The sequence below is a fragment of the Malus sylvestris genome, chromosome 8 (genome assembly GCF_916048215.2).
Source record: "Malus sylvestris chromosome 8, drMalSylv7.2, whole genome shotgun sequence".
Classification (NCBI taxonomy): Eukaryota; Viridiplantae; Streptophyta; class Magnoliopsida; order Rosales; family Rosaceae; genus Malus; species Malus sylvestris.
This window is the reverse complement of record NC_062267.1, coordinates 15,723,566-15,735,815: the sequence shown is the minus strand read 5'-3', so window position 1 is coordinate 15,735,815 and position 12,250 is coordinate 15,723,566. Positions and strand designations below refer to the sequence as shown.

The window sequence follows — 12,250 nt, the reverse complement described above, 5'->3', positions numbered from 1 at the left end:
GCCTATGAGGATTTAAGTAAATTCATTATATTTTGTGTAAATAAGTGTCTGTTTATACTTAAATATATATATATAATTTCATCATAAACTACAAAATAGAGTGACATATACATTATGAAGTTTTGGAACTTAATGAAAACATGGGGAATAAACATATAATGTGTGCTCATTTAAGTATTCAATAAGTCTCTTACAATTTATTGAAAAAAAACAAAATGCAAAATGAAAGTTATCTATTTTCTGCCTGAATCGTAACCTAGACGGGTCTGGGCGGGCTGGATGAGTGCCTAGGCGAGTGCCTCAGTAGGTCTAGGCGCCCTTTCTTAATTTTCAAATGCCTAGGCATTAATATGGGCGGTGGCCAGCCGCCTAGCGCCTAGGCGGTAGTAGGCGGGGATTATTAGAACAATGCTTAAAAATCAATGCCGCTTGAAACAAAATAAATGGGGTTTTTTTTTTGAGCAAAAAATAAATGAGTATTTTTTTAGTACATCGATATTTTTACAATAGGAAAAGAGAGAGTTCGGCAAAGCCACATAATGGGCAGCCTAATTTGGTATCAAATTCGTCATCCACGAGATTCGAACCTAAGACCTCTGTCTTTCAAGTGAAGAGAGATGCAACCAGACCGTAATTCTGAGTGGCTGGGTATTTTTTTTTGAGCAAAACCAGCTCCATGAACTTAGACATTCCAAACTTTCCCTAGAACATAACAACATCAAAGTAAAAGAAGAACATCTGCTATTAGAGTTCAAAGTCGGTTGTACAAACACTCGCAGTGAAGGAATATGTAGGTTATATATATATGAATAATATAAAAGAGCATCTGTAGGTTTGTATGAATTATATAAAGATAACTTTCATGAAAAGGGCTTGAGCTATGTTTATTTTAACTAAAAACCATGCTATAACTTTAGTTAATGAAAAATAATTTAATATTAATGAAAAACCCTTAAATTTTAATAAAAAAATGACAAAAGAACTTAAATTTTAATGAAAAGGAAACAATTTTAATATTAAAAAAAATAAAAATAAAGCATGACGCGCAGGACCTATGTGTCTATCACAGACATTGTTTATGAAATTGAACACTATTTATGAAACTGAACGGTACTATACTATTTATTGGTCTAGTTTCATAAATTGTGCCTAGTTTTTGGTCATGTTTCATAAATAGTGCATAGTTATTAGGTTCAGTTTCATAAATAGTGTATAGTAGTTGGTATGTGTTTCACAAATAGTGTTTCTTTCTTTGTCCGATTTCATAAATAGTGTCTAGTTGTATGTCCACTTTCATAAATAGTGTCTAGTTCTTAGTCATGTTTCATAAATAGTGTTTAATTCTTGGTCTAGTTTCATAAATAGTGTATAGTCCAGTTTCATAAATAGTTTCCACCTATTGGTTTAGTTTTAGGAATAGTGCCTAATTCTTGGTTCCATTTCATAAATAGTTCATGCATATTGGTCGAATTTCATAAATAGTGTCTACATATTGGTCTAGTTTCATAAATAGTGTATACTTATTAGTCAAGTTTTATAAAAAGTGTCTAATTATTGGTTCAGTTTCATATTGAAACTTAAACCCTTTTTGGTCCTATAAAAGCACCCATTGTGCCGAAAACGATGAACCCATAAGTGATCATTTAGATCAAAACCTTGAGAAGATTATGTCCTCAATAATTATATTTAAAAAACTGTTTTCAATTACGAAAATAAAATTCCCTCACATTTGTTACATACCTACAATAATTAAATGTAACTCTCCATCCAATTTCTTTAGCTTGGGTGTTATCTTGGAGAGATTTTTCCTTGTGCCGTAACACAAGTGGTACACTACGTGTTATTCTGTAAATGGTGTACCATCCCGTGTTTTGAGCACATTAAAAAATCTTTTGTCATCTTGACTACTATTGGGAAACAACACCATGAAAATAAAACTGGGGAATGTAATTCAATTTGAAGTCTTCATCTTATTCTAAGAAAAAATAAAAAATAAAAAATCATCTTAATGATAGCTGGGAGAAAAGAGTGGAAGGGGGTAGGGGGTAGGGGGAAGGGGGAAGGGGGTAGGGCTAGCATGCACACTCAGTGCAAGTGGTCCTTTTTATGGTTTTTTTCCAACTATTTATTCTTTTGTCTTTATATCTATATATATATAAAGGGAGAAGGTCAGTTTGGTGAAGCATTAGGTAACCCCTAAAATACCCTTACTTAATGACTCTGCGTAAATCAAGGATTTAATACCAAAAGAAGGATAAAGAGGTAATAACATTAACTACAGAATTTGAAACCTAATGGAAAGTGAAAAGGAAGACAGTTGCCAGTTCAATTATCAGTCCTACTCCAACTTCCCATGATCGAAACCAGAGAACAGTTTGATGATTCCCACGATGAAACCACAAATCAGTTTAACAATTCCCACGATCTGAGTTCAGTTGAAGGTTAAACAATAACTGCCCATATACCACCGCCATATACAGATGAATAATCGAAAAAAGCCCAATTTTCGAAACTAGACTTCGGGACACCGTCTTGGAGCCCATCCTCTTCACACCTTCGATCCCGGACTCCCACTTTCAGGAGCCCAATCTCCTGGCTGTTGCTCATCTTCCCTTCTCTCTTCCGATCACCATATTTAAGTAAGTTTTCCATTTTGTGCAAATCCCTAACCCCAACTTTCCTTACCATTTAGCTTTCGATTTCAACTTTTGATTCAAGATTTTTTCCAATTGCAGTTTTTTTATTTGGTCCCATCATCTTCACACTTTTTTTTCTATCTTTCCTTCTGTGTCCTTGGTAGCTTCCATCACTCTTGCTCTCTCAAAGATTGCACTGAGGCAAAACACGCACTCACTCAAAGACAATCTAGTAACCATTTTCTTTTTATGTGATAATGTCTTAGATTTTTTGTATTTTCCTTGGTTTTTGTGGGGTTTGTTCAAGTTGTCGAGGGATTTCAAGTTTTTGGGTTGATGATTGAATGTGGAGCTTAATGTGTTTTTTTGTGGCATTTTTTATGGAGGCAATTTCTTGGTGGGCTTTGTGTTTACTGTAGTCAATTTTGGGTTTTGTAGATTGAGATAGCAAGACTGAAACTCGAAGACAAACAAGCAGAGGCGGAGGTCAGTGAAGAAAAGAGAACCAACTGCATACCACCAGTATTTAGAGATGAGTAATCGGAAGGAGGCTAAGTTTGGTTTTTAGGAGTTCATTGTGTGGTTTCAGAAACATGAGATGATCGAATATATGTCCTTTTTGTACATGATATATATATATTTTTTATCCTGCATCTCTGTTTAATGCTGACTCTGTTTTGATATTTTTTTTATTGTTAATTTCAGGGTACTACCAATTTAATGCCGACTCTGATTCCACACTTTAGAAAGGTATGACTCTAATGTATGATAAATTTTGCCAACTTGCTTCTCTTTATTTGGAAGGGTATGACTCCAATCACTTTGTTTTCCAAAGCCATCTTAACATCTGCATCACCAATTGTAGAACAAAAGCTAATCCAATTGCTAATCTTAGCATCTGCTTCACCAATTCACCATCATCTTTTGATTTTGAGTGCCTTTATCTGATAGAGGGCAAGTACACAATTTTATATCTTTGGTATACAATATCAGCACTAATTTCTTTTGTGAACTAAATACATGCATAATATGTGGTTGGTTTGAACTTTGTTATACGTCAAACCTATAATACAGGTACTAGGACGTTGTCTGGAACAAAGATGGAGGTAATGATATGATGGAAAAGTAAGTCCTCTTCCTTCCTTCTCTGCCAAGCATACTACATAGTCTTTCCAATTTTCACTAAAATTATCTCCACAACTCATCTGCAGGCTATAAGGAAATGGATTTAGAGAGGGCCTACCAAATAGAGATTTCTTTTACACTAAAACCTATTTCTCTAAGTAATGCTACACTTTCAAATTTGAAAATTTCGTGAGATGATCGCTTGAAGAAAACCTTGATTGATTGTTGATCTTGATTGAAAACTGTTGATTTCAGCAAGCTAACTCTCAAAGAGTTTAAAAAGGAGGAGCACGAGCAGTATGTATTTCCTTTTCTTTTTTCTTAATTTTTTATAAATGATTTGGAGGTAAACATTGAACCTATATCTCCATCCACCCATATCAATCTCCATCTCTGTTCTTCCACTTCCTTTCCCCCTCTCTCTGGTGCTTTTTAATTTAAAAATGTATCTGCAAATTTTTTTCTGAATTTTATTTGCTTTCTGCAGTGTTTCAAATCTTCTGATTGCATCAGAAATGAATTAATATCCGCAAATTTGATTTTTCATTTACTGGCTTTTTTCTGGTAATGGGTTTTACTCATGAACATTATCATTGCTGCAAATTTGATTAATTGTTTTTTGAACCTTTGGATGTTACCAAGATTTTATTTTTGCTAAAGGATCTGTCTAATTACATTGGTTTGTGTTTTTTTTTGGGTTGATCTTTCTTTTAATTTAATCATCTTGAAATAAAATTGAATAACTACATGTTTTCCTTTCACAGTTTACTTTTTAAGTTTTTGGATAGATTGACTTGACCTTCACATTTCTGTGAATTTTTGCGTTAGTTGGTATGCCTTTCTTCCTTATCATACTAGACAAAGGGTGATGACAAAAAGATGGTTGCATTCCGAACAGATGGGGGGAATTTGTGTCTAAAATTACCTTCTCAATGGTATATGTTTCCTTATTATTGAAGTCATGGTATTATATAGCTGCAGTTGGTTAGGTGCTTACGATCTTTTGTAGGAAACATGACAATAACTTAACTGATTTACTTCAAATGTATAAACTCTTTGTACCATTAAAATGAAATAGTGACTATGTAGACTTTCTGTGTGATAAAGTAAATATTGTTATGGAGACTTTATATTTTGACTTTCAAGTTGTTTTGTGTTTTGGTACCAATACTTGATGTTTCAGTTGGCACCTCAACCCTCCCCCTCAATTATTTCAGTTGGTACCTCAGTTCTCCCCCTCTTTTTTATCCTACAACTTACTGTGTCGTCATGTTTTCTTTTTTCGGGCTCTTTCAATTTTTATAAATCCGATTCAAGTTATTAAAACACATACAATTCATGTTTTTTTTTTATGGTTTTACATACTCATTGGTTGCAGACCTATTCGTCTGTGATCGAAGAAAAGGAAAGGTGGGAAAGTCCATTCTTGCTGTAGAGGTCATGTTGGCAGTGAGCCTTGAAGAAAATGAAAGGTGAGAATAGCAAAACAATTGGCTTTTTTCTTTTAGCACTGAGTTATTTCCAAAAATTCCCCTAACCTTAATTAGCATTGGCACTTTCGACACTTTTCGGAATGTGTTTGCATTTTATGAATGGCCTCCTATGTTATACATGCAAATAGTTATAGTTATCAGAACATCTATCTGATGTTTTTTACCTCATCCAACAGCTTAATTACACTCCCACTGTTTTGGTTAGAAGTTAATTAGAAGAGTCTTCATTCCATCGACATCCTTTCCTTTACAATTTATGCTGAAAATTAATTGCAAAATGTAATATGAAGGGTTTAGTTGGTATGTTAACTTTCAGAAGCATGAGATGATCAACATTGAATGTGCATGATACCTTTTTTTTATCCTACTGGGTTGTCTTCATCTTCAGTCTCAAAAGCCTTCCTTAACTTCTCTTCATCTAATCTCAAAAGCCCACATAGCAGTTTCATTATATATAAAGATCGGAGGGTACGAGCACTAAGTACCAATTGTCTACGCTACAGTTTCAATCTTTGAGTGTGCAATTAGGGATGATGGATGATGAATTCCAGATGGTTGCGACTTATTATTTAAAGCTACTTCTTGCTTCCGCTTTAGTTTTCTTACTTGCACATGTTTCTGTTTGCATTTTGATATATACGTTCTCTACCATTGTTGTTTGTAGTTTGACTGTTTACTTTTACTCTTCAATGTTGTATATATGTATTTCATCAACAGTGATTAATGCATTTGTTACTGTTTTCCACTGCACTCTCTCATCCAAACGTTAGTGACATTGGTGATTAATTTTAGTAACAAAAAAACATTGAATCCATCGCCATGGATTGGGGATTGGTGGTGATCAGAGATTGAAAACCCTAGAAACTGGATGTTGACGTGTAGGGTTGAGTTGAGGAAAAGTAACACGAAACCTGAATGGGCAAACGAAAACATTTGGTACTTCAAGTATAGGTTGGTTTTCTTCTCTCTCATTTTTTTTTTTGTTCTTCTTCCTTTTTCCAACAAATTTTCTTAACTATAGGCCACGATTGCTTATAAAGTATTAAAATCATAGGGTTTTGCACAAAAAGAGAGGAGAGGCTGACATTTGATAGGTTTCTCTTATTAATTTTTCATTCATTTATCCTTTTTTCTTTGTTTATTAATTTTATTGACACAAGTGTTTTCATTAGGGATAGAAATTTGGGCAAAAATATGCTACTGTGATATATCTTACAAGGCTAAAGACGCTTACATTCATTAACTTAAGTCCTTACCTTTTTGCGTTGGTAATGGATGAGTTAACAAGACATATTCAAGATGATATTCCTTGGTGTATGCTTTTCGCAAACGATATAGTGTTGATAGATGAAACTCATGAAGGGGTAAATGCAAAGCTTAACCTTTGGAGAGAAGTGTTTGAATCTAAAGGTCTTCGCCTAAGCCGATCAAAGACAGAATATATGGAGTGCAAGTTCAGTGCAAATGGAGGCCAAAATGAGTTAGGGGTGAGGATCGGAGATCAGGAAATACCAAAGAGCGACCGTTTTCGCTACCTAGGATCTATCTTGCAAAAGAACGGAGAATTAGATGGAGATCTCAACCATAGAATACAAGCTGGATGGATGAAGTGGAAGAGTGTATCCGGCGTGTTGTGTGACCGCCGTATGCCACTGAAGCTCAAGGGAAAATTTTATAGGACAACAATAAGGCCAACGATGCTGTATGGCACAGAATGTTGGGTGGTGAAGCATCAACACGTACACAAAATGGGTGTAGTGGAGATGAGGATGCTTTGTTGGATCTGTGGGCACACGAGAAAGGATAAGATTAGGAATGAGGATATCCGAGGTAAAGTAGGAGTAGCCGAAATTGTAGGAAAGCTGAGAGAAAATCGGTTACGGTGGTTTGGACATGTACAAAGAAGGCCTACTGACGCTCTGGTTAGAAGATGTGACTACAGGACAGAGGTTCAAGGCCGAAGGGGTAGAGGAAGACCTAGGAAAACTTTGGAAGAGACTCTAAGAAAAGACTTAGAGTACTTGGATCTAACGGAGGACATGACACAGGACTAAGCACAATGGCATTCTAAGATTCATATAGCCGACCCCACTCAGTGACTTGGATTTTTCAAGTCTCCAACCGAGAAGTTTTCCTCACTCGGGAAATTAAGGGAACACTACCTCAACCTACATGCTCCACTCATAGAGCTTCAACATACAAGCTTCAACAAAAGAAAAATTCAAAGAACTTAGTGAAGAAGGCTTTGGTGTATTTAACACAATACGTTGAAATGAAGCAAAGCTTATTTATTGATGTCTCCGATAAGTTACAAATATGTTCATATACATGAGTCAAAATAAACAAACAAGAGGGAGCCTTCACAAAGGTTGCTTAGGAGAAGGCACCGGAGGGGGATCATTTGGAGCCTCAGTACTGGACAGAACCCTAGAAGGAGGAGGCATCGAAGGTTGATCATTTGGAGCTTCGTTACGTGGTACAGCCCCAGAAGACGAAGGCAATAAATGCCTTTGGAACAAACCCACAAACTTCTGATGATCAAGTAAAATCTGACCATCAAATTTCTTCATTTGGTCAAGCTTCCTCTTCATGTTTGTAGCATAGTCATGTGTGAGCCGGTGCAACTGTTTATTCTCATGCTTGAACCCTCTAATCTCCTGTTTGAGACTCATCACTTCAGCCGCCAATGATTCAACTTGACGGGTTCGAGCAAATAGGCGTTGGGCCATATTAGACACAGAACCTGCACACTGAACACTGAGAGCTAGAGAATCCTTAACAACCAACTCATCAGACCGTTTGGAAAGTAGTCTGTTATCTTTGGGAGTGAGAAGGTTCCTGGCCACCATCGCAGCGGTCATATCATTCTTTATCACGGAATCCCCAACGATAAGAGGACCAGTAGGGGATAAGAAGGATGGGCGCCATATGTTGTCTGGAGAAGGCGTGGCTGCCTCTTCAACAAGGTTCAAGTCAAAACGACTGTCGGAGGGGCCAGACATTTTAAAAGGTGTTGAAGAGAGAAAGGTCGGACAGATCAAGATCTTAGAAGTGTAAGAAGAGAGCTTCTACTGGTGGAGATTCAAGTGTGCTTTGGAACTTAATGCCAGCCTCTGTAAAAATCTACACTTGACGGAGCTTCAGAAATCGAACAGGCGCCTGCTCAGAAATCGAAAAGGCGTTTGCTTTCTCAAAAGCTGGGCTGCTCAGAGACCACGAGGGTCGATCTCAGAAATCGAAGAGGCGTTTGCTTTCTCAAAAGTTGGGTTGCTCAAAGACCATGAAGGCTGATCTCAGAAATCGAAGAGACACTTGCTTTCTCAAAAGCTGGGCTGCTTAGAGACCACGAGGGCCATCTCAGAAATCGAAGAGGCATCTGCTTTTTTAGCCTTGTCAGCACCTGTCACATGCACACTCAGCTTTGTAGAAATTACGGGCATTCTGTCGAAGATTTCTGGTGAAGTAGAAAGCACGTGAATCTTACTGTTCAATCATCCACTTTCCACACGCAACATCAGCTGATGGGTACCACATATAACTTTGCCAAAGATCTCTGACAAAGTTTAGACACGTGAAGCTTGCAGCTCCCACTACATATCTATGACCAAGAAGGGTAAAAGAATAGCAAAGAAACAGCACTAACAAAGTTTAGACATATAAATTTTGAAGGTCTAGCTACCATATTATTACCCACAAGGGTAAAGGAACAACACCACTGCTGGATAATTGGAAAGTCCCTATGTGTCAACCTCTGTGCTCCGTGGCAAGGTAGACTAACAAACATGCCCAACCTTTACTCACATTCGAGAAAACACTCCCAATAAGATTGCTTGCTCCAAAATCGAAGAGGCACCGCCCTTCGAATCTCGAGAGCCAGATTCCCAACATGATTACTTTCTCAAAAATCGAAGAGACACCGCTCTCCGAATCTCGAGAGCCAGACTCCTAGCAGGATTGCTTTCTCAAAAATCGAAGAGGCACTGTTCTCCGAATCTCGAGAGTTAGATCCCTGATAGGATTGCTTGTTCAAAAACCGAAGAGGCATCGCTTTCTCAACTTCGAGAGCCAGATCTCCTTGGATAAAGCTTGTCTGTAATCTTCACACGCAACATCAGCTTTCCAGATACCATAGACCACTTTTTCAAAGTGCTCTAACAGAGTTAAAACACGTGAAGCTGGCAGCTTCCACTACTGTGCTATGACCAAGCAGGGTAAATGAATAACATTACTACTTGTTGTTAGGGAGACTCCTATATATGTCGACCTCCATCCTTAACGGACATGCAGACCTGTAAAAATGCTCAACCCTTCCTCATATCTGAGAGGGCACTCCCAACGAAGCCTCTCGAAATGCTTAGCTTTCTTTCCCCCTGATAATACCTCTGTAAACAAGCTACACCAGAGAAAGAATATCTCATATCATCAGGGTTAAAAGCAAGAGTATCCCATATCATGCTTTTCCTTGTCTTTTCCTTTGGTCTTGTTCTTACCTGCAAGACAAGGAGAAAGAGAGCAATCAGTCAGCACTTGGAATCAAGCTTCCAGTCAAGAACTGACTACCTGGAACCCCTTACCTGATTACTTACCTGGCATTGCTCTTGAGTACTCATCTTCAACATCTTATGCTTCCAAAGAAGATACCATATCTGCCTGAATAACATATAAGGCAAGTGAGAAGGATATAAGGAAGCATGTGGAGACAAGCGTAACAGAACACGTGCCGATACATCCACTACTTTGTCAACCGAAAAAGTATCCCACATCAGCAGGGTCGAACGTACTCTAGATTTGATAGACTTGTTTTGACCTTCAAATTCTTCAGTCGGCCTTATACTCTGGAGGAAACCAGAAAACCCTCCAGCCCAGTTCAAGAATAAGCCTGTGGAAAGTTACTTCTTCAAAAGCAAAAGTATCTCATATCATCTCTTCTCCTTTTTCTTTTCTTTATCCTTCATGCTGCTTGCAAGATAGGGAGAATGAGAACAATCAGCTGGAACTCGAAATCAAACTTCTGATCTGGAACTGATTGCTTGGAGCTCTGATTGCTTACCTTGTCTGTCACCTCTTTCAGCAGATCCCCTAGCTCGGTGACTTGGGGGACTCCTACTACATGGTTTGTATCGCGCTTGATGTTGGAAATGTGCCCTAAAGCCAATCATATGATGATACTTTGCGGACATTTTACATGTTAAACTTATCTAGTTTAACTATAAAGGGCAAAGATTATTGTTTGAGCCGTCTCATATAAATGTTATATGCTTAAACGATAAAGTCCAAGGAATATGTGATTGGAAGAATGTAATCTAATGAAGTTAGATTCATGAGACCATTCTTTCGTAGACACATCCTAAATGTTCCTGATCATAGGATTGCCAATTGGGCATTGATAGTCCGTCAAGATCGGTACGTGCTATGTCTTCTCTCAGGGAGAGTGACTAGTCTCGAGTCATTGGTGTGTGTGACATCAAGACAAGTACGTAGGTGCTCAGTAGAGAATGAGTTCACTGAACGTGATCAACGAAGAGTTCTCATACTCATGTCACATGAGAACTCATGTTTGGGATAATGCAAATTAGTCCTTTGACCTGAGGCATCACAGTTGTCTTGTGGTTAAGTCCTTGATCTTTGATTATGTCAAAGTCACCCCATCGGGGTGTCCACGGCATCGTTGGGGTTAAGCCACTTAGCCATGGAGGCAAGTGAATGCGCAACAAGGGATCTCTAACCTTCAAACTGTTTGAGGGAGAATACTCTATGATATGATTTAGAATCTCTGGCCAGAGTATGAATGAGATTTAGAAAAGTCGTTCTAAATCACATTCAAGGAAATCATATAAGCACACGAATCACATTGGATAGTAGACATGAATAAATAAACTATCAAACCAAACAATGTGGTCAAGAGTATTGTATTAGAGAAAGACCGTATTGCATTTGTAATCCCAAACTGAATAGGTTTTCTCTACCTCTTCTGATTAGCTTGGGTAACCATGATATGCTGCAAGGTGTCACTCATGGTTTGTGGAAGCCCTAAACGTGTATAAACACTAAAGGGAGAATTGAAAGTAAGTTTCAATTCACAATCGATTTGAAATGGTTTTAATCGCCCACTGCCTCGCTAAAAGGAACCTAATGGATCGCACACCATAAGAGGTGGAGATTGGAGATTAAACGGAGATGAGTAAGAATGATTAAATGGTTTAATCATTTATTTATGGCAAGGATTAATTAATATGTTAATTAATCAAACGAATAAGTTCGTTAAAAGACCTCGGGATAGTTATGGACGTTTAGGCCCAATGGGCTTCGAACGTCAAGCCCATTAACTTAAGTTGTATGACAACTTAATGAATAATGATTCACAAAGGCCCAAACAACCCAAAAATACCCCAAGGCCGGCCATGATGTTTAGGGTAGTGAACTTGGACTTATTTACAAGTTTGCCACTCAAATGAATAAAGGTATAAATATGACTTTATAGCCAAAATTCATTAAGGGTTTCTTTTAGAGAAAATTGGTGAGAACTTGTCTCTCCATTTTCTCTCTAGGAGGCCGGCCCCTTGGGGGTGCATCTTGCAATCCCACTACTCCAAGGTCACTCATTTCTTCTCCAATCTCTCCTTGGTGAAGAGACTTAGAGGTTCCCTACTTTGGGAACTTGGAGAAACCTATTCTTCCATCCAAAAATATAGATTTAAGATGCAAGGAATGAAGGCCCTCTCTTTGGGTGATTAGCCTTTGCTTATGCAAAGAGGAATCTACAAAGGTATAAATCTCAACTCACTTTGTTTTGAGTTGATTAATGGTTCACCAATCTACTAGGCTTTGAATTTCTTGGTTAATGTTTTGTTTTTAAGTGCATGCTAGCATGATTCCGCCTTTAATTGTTAATTGCATGCCATATGATGTTGCTTAAATGAACATGTTTGCTAGAAAATTTTCCTTCAAGTGGTATCAGAGCCTAGGTCTAGTAGTTGGTGAATCCTTTTGGGTTTT

At 37.7% G+C, this 12,250-nt stretch overlaps 1 long non-coding RNA gene across 1 annotated transcript; it reads left to right on the top strand.

Annotated features, from left to right (window-relative positions):
* Positions 1–2,578: 2,578 nt before the first annotated feature.
* LOC126631595 (uncharacterized) lies at positions 2,579–3,762 on the top strand. Its single transcript, XR_007626401.1, has 4 exons — positions 2,579–2,639; positions 2,801–2,868; positions 3,342–3,386; positions 3,711–3,762. It is a non-coding gene; the product is annotated as an uncharacterized LOC126631595 (long non-coding RNA).
* Positions 3,763–12,250: the final 8,488 nt, after the last annotated feature.